The sequence below is a fragment of the Prionailurus viverrinus genome, chromosome C2 (assembly GCF_022837055.1).
Source record: "Prionailurus viverrinus isolate Anna chromosome C2, UM_Priviv_1.0, whole genome shotgun sequence".
NCBI lineage: Eukaryota > Metazoa > Chordata > Mammalia > Carnivora > Felidae > Prionailurus > Prionailurus viverrinus.
Genome location: NC_062569.1, coordinates 134,107,610 through 134,121,432, shown reverse-complemented (window position 1 = coordinate 134,121,432; position 13,823 = coordinate 134,107,610). Strand labels below are relative to the sequence as shown.

The following is a 13,823-nucleotide window of genomic DNA, read 5'->3' as shown; positions in this document are numbered from 1 at the left end:
AACGCAACTTGGAAGAGTGTTTGAAATTTTAAGCAAACAGTATGCCTACTTTTTATGCATGCATACATTTTTACTTGTACATTTTTTGGCAATCACTTTAGAATATTGCAGAACTTCCATCCAAAATTTGATTGAAAAGAAGGATAATTCAGCTCTCTCCTTCATGTGTCAAAAGCCACTAGATATTCAAATGGGTCTTAAAGAATTTGCTTCAATCTCAGCTTTCCCTCATGATCCCAAAAATTACATCTGAGCCAGGATTCTCTCAGATTGAATCAAAAACAAAGTTCTTTGTAACCAAAAGATCACTAAATAATATAAATTAATAATCTTGGTAGTTTTAAAACTAATTTCATTTGCAAGTCTAAAACTCACTGAATTTAAAACTCTGAATTTCATTTAATGACCGGATTAATCTTTACCATTTAAAATATTATTTTTGATTTATATCAGATGCTGTTCTCTAACAATGACTTTTCAAGATGAACTTTCCTTTTAAATTATTCAACTTAATCACTGACATTGAATGATAACCTAGCTTTGGAAGATGTGTAGACATATGCAGAATATTTACCACCTATGTTAAATAGTACAGGATGTTATACTTTCAAGGACTAAGAAGAATGAAGATGAAAATCTGATCTCGTTTTGTTGAAAACCAAATATCTTTTCTATTAGCATCAGTCATTCAGTTAAAAGTGAGATTTATATAAAACTACTAAGAAATATAAAGCATTCAATTAAGGACCAATTCTATGTGGTTACATGCTTTCTATTTTTCATTTACATTATCAGTGAATCAACTTAAAATGTATTAAATAAACTATTTCAGAATCTAACTAATTTTCTATTTTCTCAGAAATTGTTAGAATGAAAATATAACTTTCTAACAAAGGAAGTTACCATAGCAGCTGTATGAACTTTAATAAAAATTGTTTACAAAATATAAACTTCATCAAAATGTGCTTCTGCCTTTCTCTGGTATATAAGTGAGGAGTCACAACATATAATTGAGAAAGGAATTAAAAAAACCCACCCCTAAATGAAAAATTGGGGAATGGGCACAATCTTTAAAATTCAAATGATTCTCTGCATTTAAAGGATGGAACTTTTAGAATACATATGAATTTAGTCGATTTATGTCAGTTGTTCACTGTCAGATTGGAAATGGTTCCTGCCCTCATTTAGTCTGTCAAGGAAAGAAAGTACTTTTCAAGACAAGTATCGGTGAAATGCTTGGTTGTTCATTTCCTTAGTCAAGGAAGTTCACCAAATCAGTATATCTTCTGGCCTATCAAATTAGCACCAAATTAATAAGCAAATTACCCTTTTGGGAACTGGGTTCAAATGTGATAAGGCTAAATTTGTATTACCTTTTTCAAATCAAAGAGCTTGTACCAAAAGAGTTTATTAAAATAAAAATTTATATGAACATTAAACAGTTTCCTGTTTATTAAATCTAAGTATTGTAATTTTTAAGCAGTAACATAGTAGTGAAATAAAGAATGATTACCAGGGTGCCCGAGTGGCTCAGTTGGTTAAGCATCCAACTTCACCTCAGGTCATGATCTCATGGTTCATAATTTCGAGTCCCACATCAAACTCTCTATGTGGACAGCTCAGAGGCTGGAGCCCACATCAGATTTTATGTCTCCCTCTCTCTCTGCCCTCCCCAACTTATGCCCTGTCTCTCTCTTTCTCTCAAAAATAAATAAACATTAATTGTTTTTTTTAAAGGAACGATTACCAATGACAAAGTGATCAGTGACCTTATTTTAAGGTCTAAACAACTTCATTAAACCGATAGCCTGCTTCTTTATATCATTGTGTTACTGGTAATGAAATATTAACCAGATATTTTCCAGATATTAAAAATGCTCTGTATCTGTTTCTAGGGGCTACCATAAGAAATTACTATATACTTAGTAACTTTAGAAATGTATTCTCTTACTGTTCTTGAAACTATAAGTCCTACAAGTCCGAAATCAAAGTGTTGACAGAGCAATGCTCTCTCTGAATAGTCTAGAGAATTCTTCCTCTCTTCTTCCTAGCTTCCGGTGGCTCCGAGCTTCATCACTCTAAGCCCTGCCCCTGTCTCCACACAGCCTTCTCCCTTTCTCTGTGTGTGCGTGTCCTCTCCCCTTCTTATAAGAACTAATTAAATCCTTAACTAATTAAATCTACAGAGACACTATTTTCAAATGAGATCACATTCGCAGGTACTGGGAGTTAGGATTTGAACATATGGGTTGGGGAGGGTGGAAACGCAAAATTCAATGGGCTACAGTCTCTAATTAAGTAATTAGAATAAAAAACTGAACTGATTCAATCCCTATTCTAAGAATTGTTAAGATTTTTCTAAATGTATCAAATGTCTAAAATACATGTGAAATGAGATGGATGAGAATATAAAGAGGAAAATTAGTTATCTTTGTTTATAATTACTTTTATGTTCATTTTATTCTCTCTGAAACTATATTTCTAGTAGGATAAAAAGAAGAAAAAGTATCTGACTTAGCGCATTCCTTGTGAAAGAAACAAAATGAATGAATGGAAATATTCTGTGCTAAGATTATTACCTTAGTGTAAACAGCTTACTTGGAAGTTCGATTTGAGAGATTATTGAATTCATTTATATTCTTAATTTTACACATATTTTCAATGTAATTCTTTAGATATAATTGTATCTACCTTTTTTGTTGTTATTTGAGTCAATAGATTTTATTGCCTTAATGGTATTATGACTATATAAATTGAAAAGATTTTTTTTTTTAATATCCTGAGAGTCAACATAAAGCCAAAATCTCCAGTGGTTAAAATCCAAAATGCTGGCAAGGATGCAGAGCAAGAGGAACACCCATTCATTGCTTGTGGAAATGCAACATGGCACAGAGGCTTTGCAAGACAGTTGGACAGTTTCTGACAAAAGTAAACGTAGTCGTACCAGAAGTTCCAGCAATTCTGCTCCTACATATTTATCTAAAGGAGTTGAAGATTTACATCCGCACAAAAAATCTGCACATGAATGATTCTAGCAGCTTTATTAATAATTGCTTAAAACTGGAAGCAACCAGGATGTCCTTCAAACAGTAAAGTGCTAAACTGTGGTGCATCCAGACAACAGAGCATTATTCAACAATAAAAAGAACAGAGGTATATAGTCACAAAAAGGTATGGAGGAAACTTAAAAGGAGATGGCTAAATGAAAGAAGCCAATCTGAAAAGGCTACATACTGTATGATTCCAAACATACTGCATTACAAAGTCAAACCATATTGACAGTAAAAGAAAATTGACAGTAAAAGAAAAAAAAATACATGATTTCCAGAGGTTCAGGGTAGGAAAAGATGGATGAGTAAGTAAAGGACAGGGGATTTTTAAGGCAATAAAAGTACGCTCTATGATACTGTAATGGTGAATACGTGACATCATACACTCGTCAAAAAACAGAACTGCATGATACAGAGTGAACCCTAATGTAAACAATGGCATTTAGTTAAAAAATATATCAATATTGGTTTATCAATTGTAACAAATGTATTACAATAATGAAGACGTTAGTAGGGGAGGCTGTGGGGAAAGAGGATATATGGGAAGGAAATTCTCTGTAGTCAATTTTCTGCATATCTAAAATTGTTGTAAAAATTAAAATCTATTATTAAAGTTGTGCTTCTTTTTATCCTAAATCAAGTTTGATTGAAACAATGCAGCGCTCGTGAGTCATCTGGGATTACCCTTCTGACCTGATGCCTGATTTATGAGCAATCATTCTATTTTCCTCTTTTCCATATTTTCTGGAGCTCTGCTACAATGATATCTAAAAGCCAGCAAATAAATCAAATCTGTTACTTGAGAATGAAATCTCTGAATATAAACTTATTAAGATTTTAAGTTTTCTATCCTACAGGAAATTACTTAATTTAATTCCTTGGCCTGTGAGATCTCTCTCAATATCTTTAAAATGATATTAGACAGCAGCAGAAATTTTCTTTTTTTAAAAAAAATGCCATTCTATTAATTTTATAATATTTTATCTTCAAGAACAATTGTACATGTTAAATGAGAGCATCGATACTCTAACATGTGCTTATTTTTTTATTTCCTCTCTTTTGGTTCCAGAGTTGTCCAATTTCATAGAATGTACTTTTTCCCTTTTGGTGATGTTATTACTGCAATTTTTTTTGGTTGGTGATCTCCATATTTGTGTAGTAATACAGGACATTAATATTGAGAGTACATCTTGGATTCACCCAGAAAAATATTAGTTTCTTTCCTCAAGAATATATTTTTTTTTATCCTGCCACAATGTTACCACAAACACCACCAAAATTTTTAAAGTGCATATCATTGAGAAACCCTACTCTTTGGGGGTTTGGAGATTTTGTTTTATATGAAAATACATTTTGCTAAACAATGTCAAATCATATGGACTAAATTTATTATGGTTTCAGGTGAAATTATATTATTTATATTAAATAACTAAATGCTGTTTTTTAAACATCTTATAGCAATAAAAGTTTATAAATTATGTTAGGATTTGAGATGTAAAGCAAGAAATAGTACAAATAGTTGATTAAATAGCCTATTTTAACCTTGTTGATCTTCTGACATGAAGCATATCTTACTGATTTCCCATTACTGTAAGATTAATAGAATGTAAAGTCTCTACAAACTATTATATCTACCTAGGGAATAGTGGAGTTCTTTGTATAATGTACTGCATAGCATGGAACTGAAAAACCTAATTAAGTAGAACTGAGGATGCTAAAGGAACCTACGTGCTTTCAATTGTCTGTTATTTGCTGACCAGTAGATAACTTTCAGCTTGCTATTTTCAAATAAATAATAAAGTCCACTAATAACAATGGCTTTTCATTAACTAAGTGCCCTGTGATCATCAACTCAACTGTAGGTCTCTCTCCTTAATGGTGACCCAAAGTGCTTAGGTAAGTTTAAACTACCATGAAATATTTATTTGGTTGCATTTACAAATAATACACTCATGTGAATACTTGTGAGACAAAGCTTCCCTTTCAGCTCTTACATTTGTTTTTTTCCCCTCCTGTTTGAAGGCCCTTCACTGAGGGACCCAGTTACTCCCTTATGTTGTCTTGAACTATCCATCTTCAAGATTAAGAATGAACTTTAGGAGAACTGAATTTGGATTCCTTTTGCTCGCCCATAGGTTCAAAGATCTCTCCATCACATGGTCTCACTTTGTCTCTAATACAGTTTTAGTAAACATGAGAAAGTAAACTTCCCAAGGACGTGTCTTTGCTAGCCTTAAGTGACTCCTTGGGAACAGATAGTAGAAATAGCCAGTGTGTCATGGGACTAAAAATGTCTGCTCATGAGAGATGACCAAAGTTTCATTAATTAGATACAAACTACACTCAGTTCAGTACTGGCATGTCAGAAACAAGAGTTTAAACAAAAATTAAGTTAAAAGCCTTTTAAAAATACGCATAATGGAAAACAAAGAAACCACAAATAAGACCTCGGATAGGGGGTTTCCAACACTGCACATTTTAAACTTTGCAATAAGACAATATTGTTTCCAAATGTTCTTCCGAGAGAGGGGATGAGAGAGGGGATAGTATGCACAGGCAGGATACATGGAACCCTATGTATCCAGCTATGGTAGAGCCATAGTGCTCTAACCCACCTCTCACAGAAGAGTTCCAGTTTATTTTTAAACTGTGGATTATGGAAAATTGATGGCAATTTGCATCCTGGCAAAAAAATAACACTAAGAATTTATCCTCAAATACCATTGAGTACCTATTATGATCCTTGGCAAAAGATACTGTGGTCGGAAAACATAAATTGGCCTGAACATAACTGCTCAGGAAGATGGTAATTTGTATAGTTACCAAAGGGGAGGTTGGTAGGGGGATGAGTTAAATAAACAATGGGGATTAAGGAGGGCACAGGCTATGATGAACACTGGGTGTTGCATGGAAGTATTGAATAACTAAATTGTACGCCTGAAACTTATATTACACTGTATGTTAACTGGAAAAATAAATAAACCTTTTTAAAAGGTTGGCAATTTGCTTTCCTTTAAAAAATGTTTATTTTTTTGAGAGAGTGCAAGAACGGGAGGGGCAGAGAGAGGGGGACAGAGGATCCTAAGTGGGGTCTGCACCAAAAGGCTGACAGCAAGAGTCCAATGTGGGGCTGGGATTCACAAACCAGAAGATGAGATCATGACCTGAGCAGAAGTCAGACACTCAACTGAGTCACCCAGGTGCCCAGGTAATTTGTTTTCTAAACCTAGTGTGATTAAGTAAGTGCTGTGACAATTCTATGTCTTATTAACTCTGGTCTCTTTAGGAAGCATGTCAGAAAGTTTTCTTGTGTGTGTGTGTGAATGTGGAAGCCCCTGTGTAATTGAACCCACTCCAGGCAGACATAGCTACCATCGTGGCTATTGAAGAAGCCCAGCTTTCTCTCTATTGGCAAATTCTCTAGTTGAGACTCAGAGAAAAGACACTGCAAAGTACTTTGGACTTTTCACTCACAAAAGAAAGAGAATTCAACTTTGGACTTCTGCCCTTTGGTCCCTGGACTTTAACTTGCAAAAGGAATTAACTGGATATTAATTTTCTCCATGAAATTAATGAGTAGACTTATATTCAAATTTGTTATATTCCTGTGTTGCTAGCATTAGTGGATGAGAAGCATTTTTCTTGAAACTTCTTTATGCTATAATTTGATTCCGATAAAGAACCTCTGATGCAACAAAAGTTTTAGATGAGAAATTGAAGAATGAAGGCTCAGTGTTGGTTGCACGGGACAGTGGAGTGAATTTCAATACTGTCCTATTCTGATCCATCTTAGAACCCTTTGTTCCCAGAAATATACCAAAAATAGGCATGGCTGGAATCAGGGGAGTGGCCTCAGGATGGCAGCAGCTGGAGATGGAGATTCAGCTGATCTGGTCTACTGAGGGGTAAATCCACCCAGGATGGACAAGGTAATTCTGGCACTGAGGATCTACCATCTCTGGATAATAACCACCTATGCATATGATCTCCTCTAGGAAAAGGGCATTTGAGGGGGGGAATGCTATCTTTTTGGAAAATTTAATGATACAGAAATTTGGCAACTATTAAAAGAAAATGATTGTTTCCTCCCACACAGAAGTATCAGAATGTAATATCTGGTCTCTCTCCACACTCTTTACTCACTCTGACCACAAGGAGATGCAGTGACTTTTCTAATTGGTAAATGTGATGATAATATCACTCTCCCTTTTTCTTTTAGGAGCTGCCTTGCCTGCAGGATGAAGGCTTCCTCCTGTGCTCCTAGGATAGCAGAATTTGGCTTTCATGGTGGGAGCCTTCTTCTGGTCCTGTTACCATAACTGAACAGGTACATCTATATAATTCTAAGTTTCATTTGCCAGGTCCATTTGGCTCTCACACTAAGCTGCATACTATATCTTAAACTTTAATAGCAATAAAGTTGATATTTCTGCTTTATGTTTTCCTTACACTTTGTTGCATTATTTTTCTGAACCTAGTGAGGTAGAAAAAAGATGCAATTTGTCTGGTACCCTCAAAGACCCTAAGGAACACTGTGCTCAACCTAACATTTTGAAACATATCTAGTCATAGTTGTATGTTAATTGGAGTAGTTATAAATTTATTCACCCACAATGCATGAGTAACAGTGACCAACACCACACAAAGTGGTACACCAATAATGCACACTTCACAAATCATCCCCCTCAGTAATGTTTTCCTGAGAACTGTCTTTTAGGCTTTAACATTCAAATTTCATAGAATGTACATTTTTCCCCTAATACAGTGTTAATCAGTTGATGTCTACGTAGAAGTTTGTAACTATGCTCCCAAAACACAACAAAGTGATGTGTGGGAAAATTCCTCAATTAGAATCTAGATATAATTAAGATGACATAAGAATTATGTGTAGACATTTTTAAAAGAATTCCAAGTATCAAATAAGGCAGGTATATCTGAGATATTGCTGGAACTGAAGGGGACATAGATGCCTAATGGATGCTAGGTAGACATCCTTGAAAGTGACAGTCATATGATGAAGCTACTCCTAAAAACGGCCTCTTGTTTTATGAAACGTAATCACCAGAAAAGGGGAAAATCCATTCTGCAATGTTTTCATTTTCAATCATTGACTCCCTACTTTAAAGGAATAGGAAAACTGGGGCACCTGCAAGGCTCACTCAGTTAAGCATGGGCTCTTGATCTAGGCTCAGGTCATGATCTCACGGTTGGTGACTCCGAGCCCCACATCGGGCTCTGTGCTGACAACGCAGAGCCTGCTTAGGATTCACACACACACATACTCTCTCTCTCTCTCTCTCACTCTAAATAAATAAATAAATAAATAATAAATAAATAAATAAATATACATATCTATTATATTTCCTATTATATACAAGAAAACTTTCGTAGTAAGAAAATCTACAGCATCACCCCTCAAGAAGTGCTTAAAAAATCAGATTAATTTCAGGGTGCCTGGGTGGCTCAGTCGGTTAAGCTTCTGACTTTGGCTCAGGTCATGGTCTCCAGTTTGTGAGTTTGAGCTCTGCATCAGGCTCTGCTGACAGCTCAGAGCCTGGAGCCTGCTTCAAGTTCTGTGTCTCCCTCTCTCTCTGCCCCTCCCCTGATCTCTCTCTCTCTCTCTCTCTCTCTCTCTCTCTCTCTCTCTCTCTTAAAAACAAATAAGTATTTAAAAAAATTTTAATCTGATAATCTCTATCAGTTATGCTCTTGATAGTTTGCTGATAATGTTCCTTTTTATCCCAACTCATCCACATCATCATGTTCTGCTCTTTCAAAAACGATAAAAACATCCTCAACCTGCCTCCCCAACTTGCTTTTTAACTTCATTCAAGCCTCAAGTTTCAGCTTCCCTTGGTAGGCAAACATTCATTTCATGAAACCTCCCAGATATTTTATTATACATTTTTGTCTGCTTTTAAAGTAAGTTTACTTTATACTTAATTTACTTAATTTACTTAATTATAAATATGTTTGTGATTTCATATACAAACTGTCTACATGTTAATATGCCCAAAGCAATTTTTTATTTTTTTATTTTTTTATTTTTTTCTGGTAATGCTGAGCATCCATTTATTGGCTTTTTTTTTTAACATGACATTTATTGTCAAACTGGTTTCCATACAACACCCAGTGCTCATCCCAACAGGTGCCCTCCTCAATGCTCATCACCCACTTTCCCCTCCCTCCCACCCCCCATCAACCCTCAGTTTATTCTGTTTTTAAGAGTCTCTTATGGTTTGCCTCCTTCCCTCTCTGTAACTTTTTTTTCCCCTTCCCCTCCCCCCATGGTCTTCTGTTAAGTTTCTCAGGATCCACATAAAAGTAAAATCATGGTATCTGTCCTTCTCTGTATGACTTATTTCACTTAGCATCACACTCTCCAGTTCCATCCACGTTGCTACAAAAGGCCATATTTCATTCTTTCTCATTGCCAAGTAGTATTCCATTGTATATATAAACCACAATTTCTTTATCCATTCATTGGTTGATGGACATTTAGGCTCTTTCCATAATTTGGCTATTGTTGAAAGTGCTGCTATAAACATTGCGGTACAAGGACCCTATGCATCAGCACTCCTGTATCCCTTGGGTAAATTCCTAGCAGTGCTATTCCTGGGTCACAGGGTAGATCTATTTTTAATTTTTAGAGGAACCTCCATACTGTTTTCCAGAGTGGCTGCACCAGTTTGCACTCCCACCAACAATGCAAGAGGGTTCCTGTTTCTCCACATCCTCGCCAGCATCTATAGTCTCCTGATTTGTTCATTTTAGCCACTTTTACTGGTGTGAGGTGATATCTCAGTGTGGTTTGAGTTGTATTTCCCTGATGAGTAGTGATGTTGAGCATCTTTTCTTGTGCCTGTTGGCCATCTGGATGTCTTCTTTAGAGAAGTGTCTATTCATGTTTTCTGCCCATTTCTTCACTGGATTATTTGTTTTTCGGGTGTGGAGTTTGGTGAGTTCTTTATAGATTTTGAATACTAGCCCTTTGTCCGATATGTTATTTGCAAATATCTTTTCCCATTCCATCGGTTGCCTCTTAGTTTTGTTGATTGTTTCCCCAAAGCAATCTTTTAAATATTAATATCTGATGAGCAGAAAACAGTGCTATAAGCATTTCACATCTGAACACACACATAGATGGCCATACCATCTTTTTAAAGTTATGTGCTAGGAAATTTGTTTGGATTTTGGGGTTGATATATATTCTAGGTTTGCCCATTTAAAATAATAGGAACTAGAAATAAGCTCTTAGTTAGCACTTTCATCCAAAACATCAGATTTTCAGAAACATATTGCTGCTGTTAATTATAAGATGCTGTACCTTTTACAAAATGCTTCTCAAATCATATAATATTAATATATATGCATATACTATATATACACATTAAATATATATGTACAGATATATACATGTAAATATATATATATATATATATATATATACACACACACACACACAAGAAATTAGTTTCTTATTTTAAGGAAGAAATATAGCATTATGCTTGTGTGCATGTGTATATGTATGTATATATACATGCACATATATGTATGCCTAAGCACATACATGTACATATACACACACACAAACACATATATGTATTCCTGAATTGACTTGCACACATAAGTTCTCACTTCCTTTCGGTTTCTAATATGATTGCTTTAGAATAGATTACAGGATTTAGACCAAAAAAAAAAAATTTTATGATTACTGGTAAAATTGAATTATTGGTATAATTGAATTACCAGTAGGTGATGCGAGCAAGCTGCAGACTTTAACAATGGTATGTTTTCCATAACAATAGTATGTTTTATTTATTTTAAAAAAATTTTTTTAATGTTTATTTATTTTTAAGAGAGAAAGACAGAACATGAGCAGGGGAAGGGCAGAGAGAGGGAGACACAGAATTGAAGCAGGCTCCAGGCTGTGAGCTGTCAGCACAGAGCCTGATGCAGGGCTCGAACCCACAAACTGCCAGATCATGACCTGAGCCAAAGTCGGATGCTTAAACAACTGAGCCACCCATGTGCCCCAACAATAGTATGTTTTAGATAGCAGGGATTTAATTATAAAATTCTATATGGAAAAAAAAAGTGTAATCATTACTTTCATCTGATTATTAGAAAAATGATATTTTACCAAAAATGTATACTATAATACAAGATTATGTTCTGTTTCTAAATTTTAAAGGAAATTAACAAGTTTATAAAATTATTTAATACTAAAACTATAGAGAAATACATATGCCAAGAAGTATAAAATAAAAGTTGGAATTAAGTATTAGGGAAAGTGAGTCATGTGTTATACACAAAGGAATTTTAGTGAAGAAAAATCTTGAGAATTTCTGAAACACTTGCTTTCTCTGGTCTCCATAATGCTACAATACTTTATGATTTTCCTTCTACCCTTCTGGATACTTTTAATCAGTCTCTCTTAAATCTCCTTCTGCTCATTCCCTAAACTCAGTGTTCTCATTAAGCCATTTGTCTTCTCATTTTTCATCCTCCCTGGCTACTTCCCCACTGTGAGGTCTTCAACTACCTTATATATTCTGATTACTCCAAACCTGGAAACTGTAGACATTCCAGCTTCTGAATATCAACCTACATATTCTACTCTTGATTAACACCTCTATTTACATTTCCAGTATGCCCAATAATTCCATGTTTCCTAAAAAGTCCTCATGCATTGTTTAGCTTAGAGAATATGCCATTTTCCACCTCGATACCCAACAAGAGTGAATTTACTCATGTCTCATCATAACTCACATGAATTCGATCACCAAGTGTGTTGACATCAGACCTGTAACACCAGTTAAATCCATTAAATCCTCTCTCTACGATCCCTAATCTTGGGAAGACTGTTGTCCTCTTCCTCTACGCTACAGCCACATAACTGGTTTAACAGCCTTCTTTCTTGCAGATCGTAAATACACTATTCACGATTCATTGAGAATATTTTGAAAATATCGATCTATTAAGGCCAATCCCCTTAAAAATATTCAATAGTAACTAAAATCCCAATTCCAGACCTACCTTTCCAGACATACCTTCCACCACATGTCCTCTCGTATTCTGTTCAGCCATACTGCCAGTTGTCTACATATGCAAGTGTTCTTCTGCATCTAAACTTTTGCACAAGATTATCAACACTGGAACTCTACTTCAACACCTCTACTTCTTCCTTCACTTGCCTTCTCCTACTAATCCTTTTACAGTGCCACTTAGATATCCTTTATTCCCAAAACCTCTGACTTCTAAACACCAAGCTAGGTGTTCCTTCTTATGTGCCCATAACACCTGGAACTTAGCCTTCTTTGCCTCCCACCACTTGGAACTGTAATGGACTAATGTTGGTGTGAAGCCTGTTAAGTATGAATACATCATTACTACAAGGATCTTGTCTGTTACACTCCCAGTGTTTGGTGCAGGTCCTAAGACACAACAAGTGTTCAGACTATATTTCCTAAAACTATCCATGAAGACTAGGAGGAAAGTAATCTCATGATGGGGAACATTGACAGTGGAAGCTGACCTGAGGATCGACAATGATTATTTCAGTGTAGGGATGTATGGAGATTGAAGTGGGATTGGACTTCCCAAAGGAACATTTTGATACACATCCGGCAATGTAAACTTGAGCTTTGGATTACAGCCATAGGTTTTAGTGACATGAACGCTGGAGAGAATTAAAATGGCAAAAGCAAACTAGCTTCTTACTATAAAGAAAAAAACAATGACACATATCTTTGGAAGAAATAATGAAAGTGTTTCTTAGTATACAATCATCAGTACTAGAGTCTTGAATAAAAGTCGACATTTCATTTGGCCTTTTGCTAATATGGGGAGAGATTAGTTTTTGGCTTTGTTGCTTAGCTTCATAAATCAGCAGCTACAAAGAACTATTGTTTATTATCCTGAGGAAAAGTAAAGGCTGATATTAAAGTACAAAAAAATCCAAAGATATTCTGATTGGTATAGAATTTAATATCTATTTTGATATAAAGGAATAGTTAATAGTATAGTTTACACTAAAATAATATCTAAGATTCTAGACAATGTTATGAATTCCTTTTAAGGAATCCTTGCTAAAACTGATGCAGTTAGCCACCAGGGAATGAAGAAATTACTAAGTAGGAGGAAAATATTTGTAATAATAGACATCAAACCATGTTTTAATATGGTAAAATATTTAGTGTGCAGATATATAGAACATTGCTTTTTTATTTTAGTTTCAAATTGTGTTTTCAATAAATGGACAAAAATTGAGTGAAGATATTTATATTTCTCTAAACAACTCCACTTTCGTAAATGGATTCATGTTGTTTTTGTGAATGCTTCTGCCTTCCCAAAAAATGTGTTCCTTCAATTATACGCAACAGTCACCACTCAGTTAATTATAACATATCAGTGCTGTAGGAAATACTTTTTTAAAAGTCTCCCATATCAATAAAAGAAGGAAAATATCCTAAGATTTTAAAATGCTAATAAAAGTTTCATGTTGAAAATTTTATACCAATATCTGTCTGAGATATAATTTGTAACAAACCATATGAGGGAATATAATTTTAGCTGATTTAAAAAATCTCAGACACCAAGGATTAATATTAGGATAGGCATGATATTCTTGTTGTTACCATACAATTTTTTTATTATCAAGTTTAAAGTTGAGATTAATGTATGAATATTTAGTAATTAAAGCTACTGATATCCTAAAATAGAGTTTACCACATATATTATAAAATATATATCTGCAGAGCTGAAAAAGGC

The 13,823-nt window shown here is 34.7% G+C and overlaps 1 protein-coding gene across 6 annotated transcripts in view; it reads right to left on the bottom strand.

The window, feature by feature from the left end:
- The window catches only part of CHODL (chondrolectin), a 574,497-nt gene that overhangs the window by 70,951 nt on the left and 489,723 nt on the right, over positions 1-13,823 (bottom strand). The gene's annotated exons all lie outside the window — the stretch shown is intronic.